The sequence below is a fragment of the Alexandromys fortis genome, unplaced genomic scaffold (genome assembly GCF_014885135.2).
Source record: "Alexandromys fortis isolate MF-2015 unplaced genomic scaffold, M_Fortis_MF-2015_v1.1 scaffold_2_26212498_36691700, whole genome shotgun sequence".
In the NCBI taxonomy this organism is placed as follows: Eukaryota; Metazoa; Chordata; class Mammalia; order Rodentia; family Cricetidae; genus Alexandromys; species Alexandromys fortis.
This window is the reverse complement of record NW_026067931.1, coordinates 6,691,250-6,709,246: the sequence shown is the minus strand read 5'-3', so window position 1 is coordinate 6,709,246 and position 17,997 is coordinate 6,691,250. Positions and strand designations below refer to the sequence as shown.

Genomic DNA, 17,997 nt, shown 5'->3' with positions numbered 1-17,997 from the left:
AGATAGATAGATAGATAGATAGATAGATAGATAGATAGATAGATAGAACATAAGTTGATTGTCACTTTTTAAAGTACTACCAAATTAAAATATTGGCCATAGTAATTTGTCACAATGTTTTTTAAACCCTTGAGTTGTCTTTAATAGTGGCAAGTAAGTGTTTTGGTGGATAAGTAAGTGTGCCGTGCTGGACAGTTCTCCGTGACAAAGTACTTGGGAGAAGCAGCTATAAGTAGGAAAGCTTTATCTGGCCTGTGGCTTCAGGCTTCATTCAAAGGTCACTGTCTTCTCTGTTTCTGAACTGTGGTGGAAAGGGTGGATAGGATTGCCCACCCTATGCAGTCTGGAAGCAAAGTGAGCGGACAGGGTCAGACACAAGATACTTTCTCAAAGACACACCCCTAGGAACTCATCTCTTCCCATAAGGCTTCATCTTCTACAGTTTCTACCACCTCCCGAATTTTTAATCTCCCTGTAGTTTAAGCCACTAATTCCACCGGAACTCTCACGATCCAGTCTTGCCTCGCTAATTCATTCCACCACGTGGTGGCTAACCCTTCATCTTAGGAGCCCTTTCAGAGGGTGCTTTGCTGTACTGTAGCGTTGGGTGTGCGTTTAGGATGCCACGTGTCGGACGGGAACAGGAGATGCTGAAGGCGCCGGAGCGGTGGTGGAGGAACGGTGCTGAGGCTGCAGGCTTTCCGGAGAGTTCAGGGTCCCTGTCTCAGATGTTCCGCTTGTCTGGGGTCCACAGGAAAGCACCTCCACTCTTTGCCTTACTTGTGATAGTGTTTTCCTGAAACCTTTAGTCCTGATGGAAAGTTCTCCTCTCAAAGACACCCTTCCAGGGGCTGGATAGATAGCCCAGCAGCTTGTGCTGCTCTTGCAGAGGACCCAAGTTCAGTTTCCAGCTCTTCCATGGGTGCCTCACAACTGTCTGAGCACCAATTCTCAGGGATCTGACACCTCTGGTGTCCATGGACATCCATCCATACATGTACGGACTCACAGACAGACAGAAGCACATTACTATTAATAATTTTTAAAAATTTAAAGACACATTTCCAAGGCCATCATCAAAACCAGTTTCTGCCTCCTTGTCCGCTGCTGTAACACTTTCTCTTGTCGTTTTTAGCATATGGCCTAATTTGTAGCTGTAAATCACGTGCAAACGTATGTGTTCAAGCATGCATATGTTTAATTTTTTTTCCCAGCTTGACTATAAATTCCATTAAGAAAAGAGTTCTGCCTGTTTTGCTCATCTCAACAAACCTAGCCTGATCTAACAGGCCACAAGTGTTGACTGGACAAATTCACTGGACATTTTTGACGCTTCATACAGCCATATCTATCAACTCAGTGAGTTCGCATTTAAGCGCTCTGCAAGCATCCCTGCATTTTTATACATAGTTATACTATTGGATACTGTCTTAATACTTTTGCTGTCACAAAATCCATATATTCTCAATGCCTCCAACTCAATAATCACCTAAAGAGAACACGGAGAAAAAAAAAATGGTATCACAGCAGCTCTGCTGTTTGCACTGGAGAGAGCTGAGCTGAGGCAGGAGTTGTGGGGTATAGAGAAGGGAGTCTACACTGGACGGATCCAGAGGCTCAGTCCCTGAGGCTTGGCCTCCCAGGAGCATGGAATTTGCTGGAGGCAATGCTGAGGCTTAGGGGTGTGTGCTGGGCACACGTCTAGCTCTTAGCCGGGAGAGGGGCAGGGAGGGTGCCTTGCTGCCTGGGAAGAAAGTAGGTATTGGAAGCTGTAGGAAGAGCTCAGCTCTTCAAGGGGACCGTCCAACCTCCGCAAGCCCTTGTCCTGCTTCTGTAAGATCAGCTTCCTTATCTCTCCCCTACCAGGCTGTTAGGAGGCATAGGGAGGGTAAATAGCTAGCAGTGTAAGCCAGGGCAGATGTTCAAAACCAGAAACTCTTGCTATTGGGGGAGGAGAGAGCCGCTGGCTTTGTTAGAGGTGGACCTGGAGTTGGCAAGCAGGAACTGTAGCTTGGAACCTGATTGGCAATGTTCGAATCCCATCTCTCCTCCTTTCTGTTTAAGCAATCTTGGCTAAATTAGGTAACCATTCTCAGTTTCCTTATCTATAACCTGGGAGTAATAGTAATACTATGTAGGTATTCTGAAGACTAAGTAAGTCACTACCATGCAGTAAGAGATGTGCAAGTGATTTCTCTGTTCCTTATTGTTACTGATAATTTATCTCTCTGTGGGACTGAACACCTGAGTCATCCAGCTGAAACTGCCCGTCTGGCAATAGAAACCTCCAGCCGAGGACTTAGATGTGTGGTCTGTTTCAAAACCTACGGCAAGGCTGATTTTCCCAGATGGCTTGCATTGGCAAGGTTAAAGGTTAACAGTCACATTCCATTCAGAAGGGTTTAAAGGTCACTGTTACTGTATTTCCCAGAGCCCATTTCCAAGTCAGGTACCTCAACCTGACTGTGTGCATAGAATTCATTTGATGGCACCCTGGGGAAGCCCTGCCTGATACCTGCAGAAAGAGTCTGAGGAAGCCTAGGATTCTGAGGTGGGAGTGGAGGCAGGGAGAGAGGGAGGTGGAGGAGGAAGAGGAAGAAGAAAAAAAGGAAAAGGAGGAGGAAGAGGAGGAGGGGGAAGAGGAGGAGGAAGAGGAGGAAGAAGAGAGTGAGATTGCAGGCCCACACTAACCTGCAGGCCACCTGGGCAGAGGTGTTGACGTGTTTGGTCAGGTATAGGGCCCTGGGGCAAGCGCAGAGCTGGGAGTTGTGCCCTGGCCTGAAAAGCAGCCAGAACGCCTGGAGCAACCTCGAGGGAAAGTTCCTGGGATGGCTGCCCAGGGAGGCTTTTCTATGATCCGCTTGTGTGGAAAGGTGAGGGAGAGTCCACCACGCTTGGATGGCAGTACTTTCTCTCCGGCTTCTTCAGGGTGTGTGTGTGTGTGTGTGTGTGTGTGTGTGTGTGTGTGTGTGTGTGTGAGTGTCACAGGTGAAGGAAGATTGAGGAGCTTTGCCTGCACTTTCCACTGGCTCCATCTCACTAGTCAGTTGTGCAAAGAGAGAAAAGTTTACTTCCTTTGTCTTTTTACTCCTACAACTTTTGTTTGGATTTCAGAGTAAGGCTTAAGGAATCTAAATGGAAGGGCCTGGCTAGGAGGCTTCCACTGAAACTCTAGAAGGAACCTGGCTAGGAAGCGTCCACGGAAGCTGTAGAAGGACCTGGTTAGGAGGCTTCCATGGGAACTTAGGAGGCTCTGTCGGATCAGGGTTCGCCATGACTGAAATTCCCTAGCCTTAACCCTCCTTTCTCCACATCATATACAAGCATGCATGAAGGACTGACTTCTCATCTGTGATTTCAGCCCACTCCCAAGACAGTCCCCACGGCGCGCAAACTAACACTTCTCACTTGGGGCATTTCTGCTTCCCACTAGCTAAGGTAGAACTTGGCTTGAGTCTTGCGCGCTCAGCATGCCTACCCCGATCTCCTTTGTTCTCTGTTCTTGCCCTTAAATCAAGCCTGCCCCTCCTTCCACTAGAACTTGGACTAGGTTGAAAGTCAGATCCTTTTCCAGTGGCATAGCATTTCCTTGGCTTTGTAACTCTATTAAAGATTTCGCGAAGGTTGAGCAGCTGAGCACGGACCCCCTCCACCATGATCCCATGATGATCCCATGATCCCACATTGGTTGGCATTGCTCCACTTTCTCCAGCACCTCTGCACCTTCAAACCACAAAGGGGACCGGATCTTTGAGACTTCCTGAGGCTCTAGGTCCACTTCTCCCCACACACATTCCAAACATACCAGCATCTACCCACACCCCACATTAAATGCGATTTTTGCTTCTGGCAATGAAAAGCGTGTTTATAATTTGCTTTTTGAAATCTTTGGGCTGTAAGTATCTCATTCAATTTGTGATTGGCTCAGATTTCTCAGGAGTTATACAATCGAGAGTTCTTAAAAATAAGAAAATTATCCTGTGAATTATTTTCATATAAAATAAAATATTTTTGAATAATAGATTTAGCAAAGAAGTAATTATCATATATTTGTAGACATTTACTTCAATCTTGGGACATTTCCTGGTATTTTTCTTATACCGTAGAGACAGTAGTCTCTCCTAAACCCATCAAATCTTTATGTGCACACCGAGCAAAGAAGTGCCATCAAGCCTAACGACTTGAGTTCGATGCCTCAGACCCACATGGTGGAAGGAAAGAAATGACCCCTGCAAATTGTATTCTGACCTTCATACAAGTGTCCTAGTGTGCACACCAGCCTGCCTGTGCACACACATATACACAAAATCAAGTTTTTAATGTAATAGAAATACATTACAAATAAATAAAAGGACTTGTAACAAGTTGCTGCAAGCATGCAGAAAGGTCAAAAGGGTTGGTTACTCCAGTAACGTCTGTTATTGTGCCAGTATGCCCTGCATGCAGGAAGTCTCAAAGTTGGTAACTGGGTGATGTTGATGGTCACTTTTCTCCTCTGGTAGCATTCAAAGTACCTTTTAGCACCACAAACACTGGTCAGTAGGGGTGAAGCTTCTCGTTGGGCACCAGCTCGATTTCTTTGTGTTTAATGACTTAAGTAAGTTGTGTCTTCAGGAGTCTGGCCATACCATAAGGTTATGGTTGGTTTAAGTCCCATGACATGGAACCCATATTTGAGACTAATAAAGTGGCCAAGAACCTGAGACTAGCGGAAAACCAAATACTATTATTGTGCTAAAGGAAGATAGCAATAAAATGATTCCTAATAGCATGTTGCTATACCTATAGGTTAGTGCCTCATTCAGCAGCCCTCATCAGAGAAGCCGCTTGCAGTAGCTGGTAATCAACACAGAGACCCAAACTAGACAATGTGCAGAGAGTGAGAGACTTTGGAGCACTCAGGTCTAAATGGGGTGTCTCCACCAAACCCCTCCCTTCAAGGCTCGGGGGTCTATGTGAAAGAGGAAGAATAAGAAGATAATAAGAGCTGGAGGGAGTGAGGTGGTGGCTCACGTCTTTAATCCCAGCACTTGGTGCATAGAAGCAGGCGGATCTCTGAGTTTGAAGTCAGCCCTGTCTGAAGAGTGGGATCCAAGCAGCCATAGCTACACAACACAAAGCAACCCTGTCTTGAAGAACAAAACAAAAAGAGCTAGAGGTGATGGATGACGCCAAGGAAAAATATCATCTAATACAACAGGACTGTTACATATATGAATTCACAGAGATAAGTGACACTGGGCGTAAGACCAGAAAGGGTTGAAATCAGACAAAGCCCTACCCTGAGAAGGGAAGTGGACAAAATCCCACCCTCAGATAAGAAGGTGTTTGCTAGCCCGGCAGTGGTGGCGCACACCTTTAATCCCAGCACTCAGGAGGCAGAGGCAGGTGGATCTCTGTGCGTTCGAGACCAGCCTGGTCTACAAGAGCTAGTTCCAGGACAGGCTCCAAAGCTACAGAGAAAACCAAAAAAAAAAAAAAAAAAAAAAAAAAAAAGAAGGTGTTTGCAATTGGTATCCGTTTTCTCCAATGGAGTGACACTGGGGATATCACTCGCACTCCAGGGCAAACCCCATGCTGAGGAGTGAGTGGCCAACATAAAACAGGCACCATGGTTTTTGTTTTTTTGTTTTTGTGCGAGTGTGTGTGCACGCGTGTGTGCATTTTTGTTTTATTGTGCATGTGTGCACGTGCATGCGTGTGTGTGTGTGTGTGCAGTTTTGTTTTGCTTTGATTTTTATTTTTTGTTTTGTGTTTAGTCTTTTGAAAGAGAGATGGATAGACAGAGAACATGAAGTAGGGTAGTTGGTTGGGTAAGGAGGTGGGATGATCTGCAAGGTGTTTGGGGAGGGGACAGAATATGATCAAAATATATGTATGAAAAAAAGTTATCCAATTTTAAAGAAAAATATAGAAAGGTATAATACTGAAATAAAAAAAAATTAAGACAGAAGGAAGCAAAAGATAGTTAAATGAACTTGTGCATTAACTTTATAAAGAAGAAATAAAAACATGTAGGGTTCTAAAGACATATAGACTGAAAATTGATGATAAGTTAGGGTTATTATTGGAGGCACACATCGAAAGGGTGTGGTTCCCAGGATGTAAAGGTAGATAGGTCACTTTCGGATTTAGTTAGTGAAAAATGTACTCTGTGCCTATTAAAAGAGGGAACAGGTGACAACTTCCAGAGTGGTTCTGGACCCACGTAGTTAGAAGGGAACGAGAGGAGAGTGCAGGGACGTGAGGAGTTGTAGCAGGGATGTGAGACCACGGAAGTGAACCGAGAGACAACCGCGGAAGTGAACCGAGAGACAGCAGTGATGAGAACAAGTGCAGAGCAGTTCAGCGCTCAGCCGAAAGACGCCCGGAACTAAAATGCCTGCTTGGGCAGAGCCAGTGTTTAAGGCAGGCCCGCGGCAAGGCAGCTCCTAGCACCTGAAAGGGTCCAATCCCACCCCGGCTGCTCCACTTGCCAGCGTCAGCCCCATCAAACCAGAAGAAAAGTAAATATCGTCTTGGTTGTTGTCTGATGCCTGAGCCAGCTCCCGCAACATTGGTTCCTCCCCAGGGCTCTGAAGTAAGAAGCAGAAGTGTTCGTCGTGCCTCCTCCTCCTCTTTATTTCTCTTTTTCTCCGTCTTCCTTCTCTTTCCCTTGCTTCCCAGCTTGTGGGGTGCCTTTAACATCACGAGTGTTCCCGAACAGCTTGCGAAGTCCCGGTATCCAGGAAGGCCCAGAGAAGCCTTGGTGTAAGCGGAACCCCAGACATTATTTTAGGTTTGGAGTGACCACTCGGGGCTGCATGTGTTTTACGTTTGAATTATCCAGCATTTTTCCTATCTGGTAATGTTAGGTCTCTCAGCCAAATGATAAGGTTGATCAGGGTGGAAATTACAGGGTGAGGCCGCCGGTGGCTCTTGAGCAGAAGACATGGCTTCCATTCATGCAGCGGAGGTTCGCCAGGGCTGTTCTTTTGATTTGACTCTTTGTTTTCATCTTGATGTTTTACTTACTGTGCATTTCCCCCTGTGTCTGTTCAGCTTTATCTTCTTGTGTCTGTGGACCGAATTATTAACATTTAAAAAAAATTTCTCCCTCTTGTCCCTGCCGTGTGTGTGTGTGTGTGTGTGTGTGTGTGTGTGTGTGTGTGTTTTAAAGGAAAATATAGCTTAAAAATCAGATTTCCTGATTGAGGGGTTCCGATTTGCTGGCCTTGCTCTCTAGTGGCTACAGAAGGTGAGAAGCGTCCGTGCTGCTGTCCCATACCCCCCCTTGCTCAGCCACCCCCAGCCCTGCTGCCCTGGATCCTAAAGACAAGCGCGCACCTTTCCTAGCCATGGTTCCCTCTGCTCAAGCAGGCATTTCCGTTCCGGGCGTCCTTCGGCTGAGCGCCGAGTTCATCTACATTTGTCCTCATTGCTGTTGTCTCTCAGTTCACTTCTGCGGGATCTTTTATGCCTCATGTTTGTGCCACAATTCCTGACGTTTTTTCTCCTCTCCTGTTTCCTTATCGTCACTCGGGTTTGTCGTTTTCCTTTAGAGGCACTCGGAAGGTTGCCAGCTGTTATACTCTTTTAATGGGTACAGCACGCGTTTCCCAGCCTCTAAATTCTGAAGTGATCTATACCTTTACATCCTGGGAATCACACCCTTCCCATGTGTGCTTCCAACCCTAATCCTAACCTCTCCTGTGTTTTCGGGCTCCGTGTCTTTAGAATCCTACAAGAGCTTCTTTTATAAAATCAATGCACATGCCAGGTGGTGGTGGTGTGGCGCGCTTTTAATCCCAGCACTTGGGAGGAAGAGGCAGGAGGATCTCTATGAGTTCGAGGCCAGCCTGGTCTACAAGAGTGAGTTCCAGCCGGGCGATGGTGGTGCACGCCTTTAATCCCAGCACTGGGAGGCAGAGGCAGGCGGATCTCTGTGAGTTCGAGACCAGCCTGGTCTACAGAGCTAGTTCCAGGACAGGCTCCAAAGCCACAGAGAAACCCTGTCTCGAAAAACCAAAAAAAAAAAAAAAAAAAAAAGAGTGAGTTCCAGGACAGGCTTCAAAGCTGCAGAGAAACCCTGTCTCAAAAAGAAAAAAAGAAAAGAAAAAGAAAAAAGAAATTTTCTTCAGGTCTGCGTTCTACAACATTGATTTTCTTTCAACTGCTGCTAACATGCAATTTATCACATTGTGTTTTCCCTCTTTCTCTTTCCTTTGTTTATTATATTTCTGAGGCAGGGTTTCAGTGCGTAGCCTAGAGTTCCCTAAGTAGCTCAGGCTAGCCTAAAACTCAAGGCAACACTCCTATCTCAGTGACTCAGTGCTCTAGGGGTACAGCTATGATTACAGTACCTGGCTCGCGTTGTATTTTTTAAACTCTGTTTACAAGCTATCGTGATGACTCAGCTGCTAAAGTTGCCTGCCACCCTAAGATCAATCCTTGGAACCGAGTGTAGAGGAGAGAAATAACCCTTTCATGTTGTCCTCGCCACACATGTCCACACACTAACTCACTGACATCGCCCCAGTGCAGCCCCACTGCCCACAAATAAGTAAGTTGTAATCAAATCAAATAAAGATGTAAACACGAAAGATTTCTATTTACTTCTTTTTCCTTTTCTCAGCCAGTATAGTGCTTCTTAGGTTTTCTCATTTTGGTTAGAGACTTGTTGAAAGCATTATTAATGTGTAGATCTCGCAGGTGGTGGCTTTTCTCCTGCCCTCAGTTTGTGGGGTGCTCTTTGTATGGCTCGCCGTGGATGTGGTTTCTCGTCCGGCTTTTTGAGATCTTCGTCTGACTTGTTCAGTAGAGACGGTTTGTCCTGAGGGAGCCTCGTGAACCTTGAGCTATGGAAGGAAGTATTCCTGCCAAGCAATGTGAGCTTGCTACTGTGAAGGGGTTCCCTGGTCCAGGGAACATTTTTGTGGTGATGTATTGGCTCAGGATTCTCGTGCAGTCTAAACAGTGTAAATCTTGGTGACATGCTTATGCATGGCATTGGCTTGGTGCTTGGTAGGTGACCTCCTCAAACTCTTTGGATGTGCTTCTTATTTAAATATGAGACTGTGACAAAACAATGCAGATTTAGCCTGCTTCCTGGGCGAGGGTCGTAGTTTCTCTAACTCTATTTCCGTGTAGATGGATTTCCAGAATTCTGATGCTGTAGTTTTGTCATTCAGGCCTGCTTTCCTTGCACTGCTAAGGGCAATATCACTTGCCCCCCCCCCCCCTTGGGAATTTCAGTCTCAGCACAGGGCTGAAAGTAGTTGGGCCTACTACTTTGACTTTCCAAGTTTATGAGGTACATTCTTATGCTGGCCACCCTGTGTTCTATTTTATATGATTGGAGTTGAAGGGGGATGCTGGTGAGTTGAGTCTGACATTTATTTCTTTATAAAGTAAACATATTCACAAACTATTAATTGCCTATAGTGTTCCTGGCTTTCCTATAGTTGTTAGGGTGCAATCACGAACAACTCAAAAGTTTTTGATCCCCTCGAAAGAAAGGCATAAGGATCAGTAAGTAAAAATGTAATAAAATCGGATGAAGTCATGGAAATGAAGCAAGAAGAACCGGGTTGGATGACTGTATTTTATTTTGGATGGCAAAGGACCCTTAGTCAAAGGCTTGCATAAGGAGATGAGGCATCATGCAGATACTGGAGAGATTAGCTCAGGGTCTCCAAGAAGGAGGCACCAAGATGGGATTAACAATGCAATAGAGTTTTTCTTTTCTTGTACTGCTGTAACGCCAGAAGCAGTAAGAGCAGGAGGGTTCCTTTTGGCTCATGGTTCAAGAGGATACAGCCCATTATGGTGAAGAAAGCATGCTCGCAGGACGGGGAGGCCGGTCATGCTACCTACATCTGCAATCATTAAACACAGAGTGAACAGCCAGTGGGCCTGGGCGGATGATCCATCCTCCACCTCCTAAAGGATCCACAAAGCTTCCCAGACAGAGCCGCCAGCTCAGGACCAATTGTTGAAACAGTTGAGCCTCTGGGGAAGTTTTTATGTTCAAACTACTACAGCAGCAAACTCTTAGTTAAGACCTGAGGCCAGCGCAAAAGGAAACTGTTAAACCCCTTTTTAAATATTAACCAAGAATTTCAAAGTGACTCTTAAAGAGTGTGGGATGAAGTGCAAAGTCCTCCTGAATGCGCTGTCTGAACCTGGGAGGAAAGGAGGAACTAGCTTTGGGGACACTGGGGAATCCATCCGACTGCCGTAAGGGAAGGGGAAAACTGAGTGGATGCGTCCTCACGTTGTACTGCCCTGAGATTTTGCCAAGGCTTTTGGAGTGTCTTGGAGCTGAAGCCACCTGTTGGGTGAGTTCTCACCTCCCCGAGGCAGCTTTGCTTTGGTGTCCTCGCCATACCAAGTCCGGCACTAGGAGTGGCCCCTGGGAGGCACAGCAGCTGTGCCTGGCCCTTAGGCTCCCTGTCAGTTAGAAGACTCTAAGGCACTTTCTTGTGGCAGCCACACCGTGGTTTCCTTTCAGGGAGAGGGAACAGTTATTGCACAGGCTCTTGCTATGGGTCGGATTATTTGCCCCACCTGCAACTCACGTTAAAAACCGAACCTGCAGTGCCTCTGAGCGTGACTTTATTTAGGAATAGACGTGAGTTCCACTGGAGTTGCACGAGTCCCTAATCTCAAACGACAGCCGTCTCCCTAAGAAGTGAGGTGATTGAAGATATATAGGCTCACAAGAACACCAGGTGAAGATGAGAATAGAGATTGGGGCACTGAGTCTACAAGCCACGGGACACTGGGCATTGCCAGCCCACTGCCTAAGCCAGGAGAGAGGCACAGGTCAGATGTTCCCTGGCACCGTCAGAGAGAGCACGGTCCTGCCAACACACGGATTTCAGATTTCCATAAATGAGACAGTGCCTTTCCAGTTTAGAAGCCAAGTGCTTTTCGATGCTGTGCTACAGAAGCCCTAGCAAACTAACAGAGCCCTGGAGTGGTAGCAGATTTTATGTGCTGTGGAAACATCGAAGAAGGCGGTGAAGATGAGGCAAGTGAATAATGGGAGAGCCGGAGAAGTAGGAGCCAGGTCAGGGATAGGATCTATATACCAGGCTTCTTGAATTAACAGAACGGCTCTGACTTTTATTCTGAGTATGGTGGGAATCCTCTCAGGGTTCAGAGAGGGCAGTGGCCTGATTTCACTTGGATTTCTAAAGTTCCCTGATGTGGTAGAGGAAAGGCAGATACAGAGAAGTCCATCCTGGAGTCAGGGAAGGTAGAGAGGGGTGGTTCACGTGGGAGTAGTTCCTGTGTAGGTGGTATGAGAGCATGAGATGTGATGTCAACTAAAAGGTAGACTGTATAATTTATGGAAGCCTGGGTAAGCAGTGTGAAGGAGGAGAATCAGGAATGAGCATCTCTGTGTGTGTTTATATACACACATATATAAATCTATCCTGGTATAGAATTCTTTCTGAGGCTGGAACTGGGTGAGGAGCTTGTCTGGCGTGCACAGGAGTGTTTTAGAAGTAGCATGTTGTTTTGTACTCCCCCCCCCCGCCTCCCCACCCCAGTGTTTGTGGACTTCTTTCAGTATCGCTGCAGGTATGTTAACTTTATTGTATTTGGAGAGCTAGGCTGTATTTCTTGAGTGTTTGCACCACTCTGGAGCTAGCTCCCTCTAGATGGACTTCTGTGTCGTCTCCGTCTTTTTGAGTGGCTGTCATCAGTGAGGCTTAAATAGGTATGTGTATCTATTACTTCAGAAAAACAGTGCCCCTTCAACTTCGTGGCTTAACAGCGACACTTGGTTATTTCACAAGAGTGACGGCACAGCTTCGCTGACTCTTGGGTATAGGATCACTTGAGAGAAAGTCTCAAGCTGTGTCTGGCTTTCTCAACGGTCGCCAGCAGGACGCAACTCCTAGTCAGCCTCTGTTCCTCACTGCCCGGTAACTGGTCAGTCCTTTGCCGTGTGAGTTTCTTGGTAGAACCACAACATGACAACTATTTTTTTTTTCAAAGTAAGCAAGAAAGAGTGAGAAAGTATTTAAACAAACAGAAGCCACAGTTCTTACAGCCCAATCATTGAATTGTTTCATCTTGCTGGTATTCCAGTCACCAGAAGGAAGCCACTGGTCCACACCCACTAAACAGAGGATTGATTACACTAGGTTGTAGATACTAGAGACCCAGATCACTGAGTTCCATCTTAGCAACCTGCTCGCAACAATAACCCTATACACTCGTCTCCAATAGGTAGGTTTGCCAAGGGAACGAAAAGCATTTTAAAAGGGGTAAGGGACATGGCTTTGAGGATAAAGTGCATGCTGCATAGTCATAAATACCTGAGTTTGGATCTCTAGCCCCCGGTTAAAAGCTGGACCTGGCAGTACACACCTCTAATGCTGGAGAGCATAGGGAAGCAGGCCGCAGAGGCTCCCCAGGCAGCTGACCTAGCAGAAATGGTGAGTTCCGGGTTTGGTGAGAGACCTTGTCTCAAAAAAAAAAATATATATGGTGGAGAAATAATTGAGGAAGACACCTCTTGTTCTCTGACTGCCCACACACACACACACACACACACACACACACACACACTGTGTGTGTGTGCACCACCGTGCACACATTCAGGTTTTAAGATTTCATCTGGATGGCACCGTAGCCCGCATTTGTAATGTAAACACTTGGGAAGTGGAGGCAGGAGGATCAGAAGAAGCTCAAGGTCATCCCCAGTAAGTTTGAGGTGACCCAAAGATCTATAAAACCCTAAGTCTTAAGTGAAAGACCTCGTGTATATCACCTTTCTTTATGAAAGCTTCATTCCAGACTTCTAGTTCATTTTGTTTGAATATTTTTCCTTGCTATTGCTCTTCTGAGAGGTAGAGCTTTTGAAACAGCCTTTTACAGACTTTACCACAATTATCTCGACTTCCTTCTTCCCACCCTTCCAAAATGTTCTAGAACGGGAAAGAGTGAAGTGTCGTATGATACAAAAGTATCAACTGGTACATGCCATCCCTGTCATCCTGGTAGCTAGTCTGGGTTATGATGACCTGGACTGGGCCATGAAATAAAATCCCTGTCTTTACTTGTTTACCAGCTTTGGGTTAGGTTTATTCGGCCTGCCCGGCCGGGAGTCAGATAGACCTGTGATGTCAAGGGAAATACCACTTGAGTCATGTCTTCTAAATCCTCAGGGCTCATGGGCTTCCTGGAGTACATGGGTTTCCTCATAAGTCACAAAACTAAGTTTTACTGTTTTTCTGTTTACTCCGAGATTGTTGAGAGAAATACAGATTAATGTAGGAATTCCTCTATCTTCTTCCCATGCAATTTGAGGTAGCTTTCGAAAGCCCTATTCATAAAAATGTGAACTGTCATTCCAAATGTCTGTGGGCCGTAGTTCAGTCTGCTATAGCTAAGTGCACTAAACCCGATGACTTACGGACAACAGAAATTTAATTCTATATTTCCAAGATTAGGGTGATAACATGCCTTCATTCTCATGTGGGCCTTCTTGGGGGCAACAGAGTTCTCTGGCGCCCCTATTGTAAGGGAGCCAGTCCCACTTATGAAGGGGATCCCTTGTGACATGGCTACTTCCCAAAGACCTCATATCCAAACACTACCAGGGTTAAGAATTTTAGTATGTAAATATCAATGGATATTATTTACTGTGGCTATTGGGTTATACGTCCCGCCTTTGGGCTTGGTCTACCTTAGAAGCCTTCCAAATGAACCGCAAGCTGTCTTTTCTCCCGTTTCCTATTGTCTGCAAGTTATGGAGCTGGGAGGGATTGAACAGCTTATGATCAAGCTGGGGGAAGCATCTTGATAGGGACTTTCATCAACAGTCCCTGTGTAAGGATTAACAGAGGCGGAGGAGTTACAATTTACCACCCATTCTGCCTTTGCGGTCCACTTCACTCTTGAGCCATTGCAAGCCAAAAGGTCATGTAGCTCCTTTTGATAAGGCTGAGTTTAAGACCCTAGGTCTCAGGGTGTCATTTCATCTCTCCTGTGATTGCTTAGAAAGTCACTCCAACTGGCTGTGGCAGCTCACACCATTGATCCCAGTCCTTAGGCAGAGGCAGGCGAATCCCTGTGTTTACAGCTAGCGTGGTCCACATAGTGCCAGCCCCGTTGACACAGCAAGTTCCAGACCAGCCTGTGCTACCTAACGAGACCTCAGTAACAAAAGAAAGCCAGCTCCTTTCTCTAGGTGCCCTACAAACTAGATCCTTGTCCCTTCCATGTCTATGTCCTGTAAGCTGTGTCCAGAGAGCAAGGCTTCCTAAACCCTTCGTGTCCCGGCATGACCTGACTCTCCCCGGTTTGCCTCTGTCAGACTGCAGGACAGGTTGTCCTCAGCATTTCCCAAGATTACTCTGCCAGATGAGAAAAGCATGCACTTTATTCAGACAGCAAGCTGAGTCGTGTGGATTGCATTCCCTGAAGAAACTAGAAGCCAAGTGTAGAAACCTTTCAAAGCTGAAATAAATCAGGGCTCCTTGGCCACACTGCCCTGCTCTGTCAGTGTTTGTCATTTTCTAGAAGCTGCTCTGGAATAGGGTATACCAGAAGGGATCAACTAGAGACCAGCTCATTGTCTAGTCACTTAGAATCTGAGAAATCTGTAGCGTCTGGCACTAGCTATCTGATTTAAAATATAAATGTTTGCAAACGCTTGTATCTTGCTCAGTTCTGGAAAGAGCTGCATTTGAGACGTGCTTAAGTGGCTCTGAGACACTTGGTTTTTTCTAATGTGAGTCTGACAGTCTCGTTTGTCTTTCTGGCGCTCTGAAGTCTTCACTTTTGCTTATATTGGGTCTTTGAGGTTTTTATTGACTAAAATTGGAACAAAAATGGCTTGAGTCATCCTAATTTTTGTGGAAACCTATGACATCCTTCCAGAGACTTTTTTCTTGAAGAATGAAGTGTCATTTAAAGAGAAGAGGAGGCCAGGTATAGGGGCACCTACCTTTAATCCCAGCACATGGGAAGCAGAGGTGGGCAGGCAGATCACTGGTGAGTTCTAGGCCAGCCTGGGCTACATTTTGAGACTCTGGAGAGAAAAAGAGCAGTGGTTAGGGAAGAAGAGGAGAGGAGCGGGAAGGGGATGATGGACCGTGACCTAGCGCTTGCCTGCATCTCCTTGCTAGGTGCTGGATGCTCTCTAGGGCAACCTCTCACCTCCTCCAGAACAATCAATGGGTACCCTAATGCAGGCGCCCTTATCACCTGGTATTGGTGGGTGTAGACTTTTAGATGGAAAAGAATCCAATGCATGTGGTTTCCTGGACTCTTGCTTGAACCCCAAACAAAGCAAGTCCTCGCTGCAGGGTTTGGCTGAGTCTGGTTCTGCAGCGGCTGTTTTTTTTGTGGCTTGCTCCAAGTAGACACTTCCCTTGGCAAAGTTCCTGTGGCCTCTGGAGACTTTTGAGGACGTTTCTCTCCTCCTGCAGCCTTTATTGTTTTTCAGAAGAGTGGTGGCACCCTGACTTGTAACTAACAAGTAGTGTGGGAAAAACAAACAAAACTACTCAAAGACTAAAGGAGAAAACCCCAAACAGCTCCCCTAGACAATGAAAAACCTCGGACCCACCTCGATTTTGTGAGGCAACAGTTTCCATGCCAGTCAGTGTAGAAACTGTGAGGCACTTTTTCTCTTTGATTTTTTTTTTTTTGGTCCTATTTTTAACATTCTTTGGCAAGTCTACCCATCGTGGTTACATAAGAAAATCAAAGTGAAGATGGTTTGCCTTTTAAAAGCATGCCGGGACTCGGGATGAGCTTGCTTTGCTGGTGCTGCCATAGGAGTGTGAATTCCTGGTCTTCAATAATAAACACAAGTGTTCAGTAAACACAAACTCTCCGGCAGCTTCCCCCCGGGTTGCCAAGGCAGCCTCCTAGCCTGTGCTCCTGCCCGGGAGGGGTGGGGGACCACTGGTTGGCTCCTTGACTGTGGTTGGCTGAAGGGAGGTGTCAGCCAGCTGGGTGGAAGAGGAAAAGTGATGTTCCTCTTGCCAGTTGGGGAACGAGGTGGCTCGCCCTGTTCTATAATTACTGAGGGTGCTGATTGTCTACAGTGTTTCAGACCAGCTGCCGGCCTTCACTTACCATCTTGGCTGAGCAACACTGACATCCAAGAGGTACACTCGCCCCAGAGTCTTACCTGAGAGAGTGGGAAGGGAAACCTCTGCTGCCTGCCTCTGAGGAACCCTCTATCTAGAAAGACACTTATCTTTTAGGAACTTAACTTTTACATCAATGTCAGGGATTAAACCGGTTACATTCTGACAGTGTGCCAGGTGGGTGCAAAGGCTTTGCTGGGATGCTGTTAACCCTTAGAACACACCAAGGCAGGTAACTTCATTAGCTCTGTTTTGAAGAGGAACAAGGCAAATATTAATGATGTGATGTAATAAGCATGAGCCAGCAGCTGTGGGAACCAAATCCCAGCATGCTGCTGTCAGGCGTACAATACGGCATCCAGTCTGTAGGAAATGAAGGACCAGCAGATGCAGAGGACAAGAAAGGGCTGAGCTGTCCCCCCCCCCCCCCGTGGGTGATGTAGGTGACGTACCAGCAGCGGGGAGACCAGACTTAGTTCTCAGTGTGGTTCAGGTTAGCCCTCCCACGCTCCACGAACTTTGGCTGTCATTCTTTCTCTTGGAACTTCCGATCCTCCTATGGCTCTTCCATCCTGCCCGTTCTCCTGGATGTCTGAGTGATGGCCCAGGCCTGCTGTATCAGCCCACTGACCTACGAAAACGTTCCAGTCTGTACATTCAGAGAGGGGACGGGAGGACCTAAGACGGCTGCATTTTAAACACGCACCTCAGGTGATCTCCGCATTTCGGAGGCTGTAGAGACAGAGACCCAAGGAAACTTACTTGATTGTTAGTAGAAAGTTGCTTCGGGGTGAACAAGGATTACAGATTTTCAATTCAGCAGCTCCCACTGTCTATCAAAGTCCTCAGAGGTCGAGAAGAGAAAAGCGAAAGAGGAAAAAGCAAAGCAGAGTCAGGGCTTGGGGAAAAGTACAATTCAGGAACAGAGTCAAAGCGCAAACATTTTCAGAGGAGCAGGGGTTAAAAATTAGCAATGAAAGGGGGACCAGGAACAAAGTCAGCTCCTGGAAGGGTCCAGAGAGAATTGCTATCAGCTCAAGAGGCAGGGCGTGGCTGAAAGCGCTTTGATGGGTGGGGATTGATGGAGGGCAGGTGAGCTCTGATTAGATATGGACCACACTTTGAGGAGCTGGGAGTGAGAGGAGAGAATGGTTTCTACTGTTTGGTGGAGAGGAAAAGCACACAGGCCGTGCTCAGGGCTGAGCAGCCAGGAACCGCATCCTCACAGCGCAGTGAAGACAGGTCGTTCGTAGGAGGCAGAAACTCCGCAGGCCTTGGAGGCTGGGCAAGGGCAGAGGAAAACTATGGACTTCACAGGCCTCACGGGTTATCTGAATGACAGGGGCAAACTTTCAGGTTCTTGGAGGTGTGTAAGAGCTGGGAGAGGCTGGACTCTCTGCTGCCATGACTGAGCAGAGAATTTCGATACGTTTTTATAGCCCAGATGTCCTCTGTATGACTTCATTTTAAGTGGGGGGAGCTATGCTGCTTTAAATGGCTTAAAAACCATCAGAGTTTTTGTTTGTTTGTTTTTAATCTTTAAGCCAACTAATCAGCCAGCCAATCGGTGCTTACCTTCTTACCTAAGGAGAAGCCACTCTGGGCAGTTTGAGGGGTATTATTCCTCACCTTCCCCTTAAGTGTTGAAGAAGCAGAAGGAGAACACTGAGTTTAACCTCTAGCTTAAAGTCTCAGCCCCAGGTCTGTCATAACTGCTGGCATGTAAAAATTCACTTTTCTGGTTATTAGGTGTGATTGGTTTTATTTTAAACAAATTAAGAAGTTGTATTGAACTGGGAGGTGGTGGCGTACACCTTTAATAGCGCTTGGAAGGCAGTGAGTTCAAGGCCAGCCTAGTCTACTGTGAGTTTCAGGACTGTGAGGACTGTTACAC

The 17,997-nt window shown here is 46.5% G+C and overlaps 1 protein-coding gene across 3 annotated transcripts in view; it reads left to right on the top strand.

The window, feature by feature from the left end:
* Mob3b (MOB kinase activator 3B) overlaps positions 1–17,997 on the top strand; it is a 166,657-nt gene that overhangs the window by 37,735 nt on the left and 110,925 nt on the right. For 2 of the 3 annotated variants that reach the window (XM_050145442.1, XM_050145439.1), the window contains exon 1: positions 10,132–10,319. The exons of the other annotated variant lie outside the window; for it this stretch is intronic. The gene's annotated coding sequence lies outside the window, so the exon portion shown is untranslated. Of the gene's footprint in view, positions 1–10,131; positions 10,320–17,997 lie in introns of those variants that run through there. 3 annotated transcript variants of the gene reach the window in all.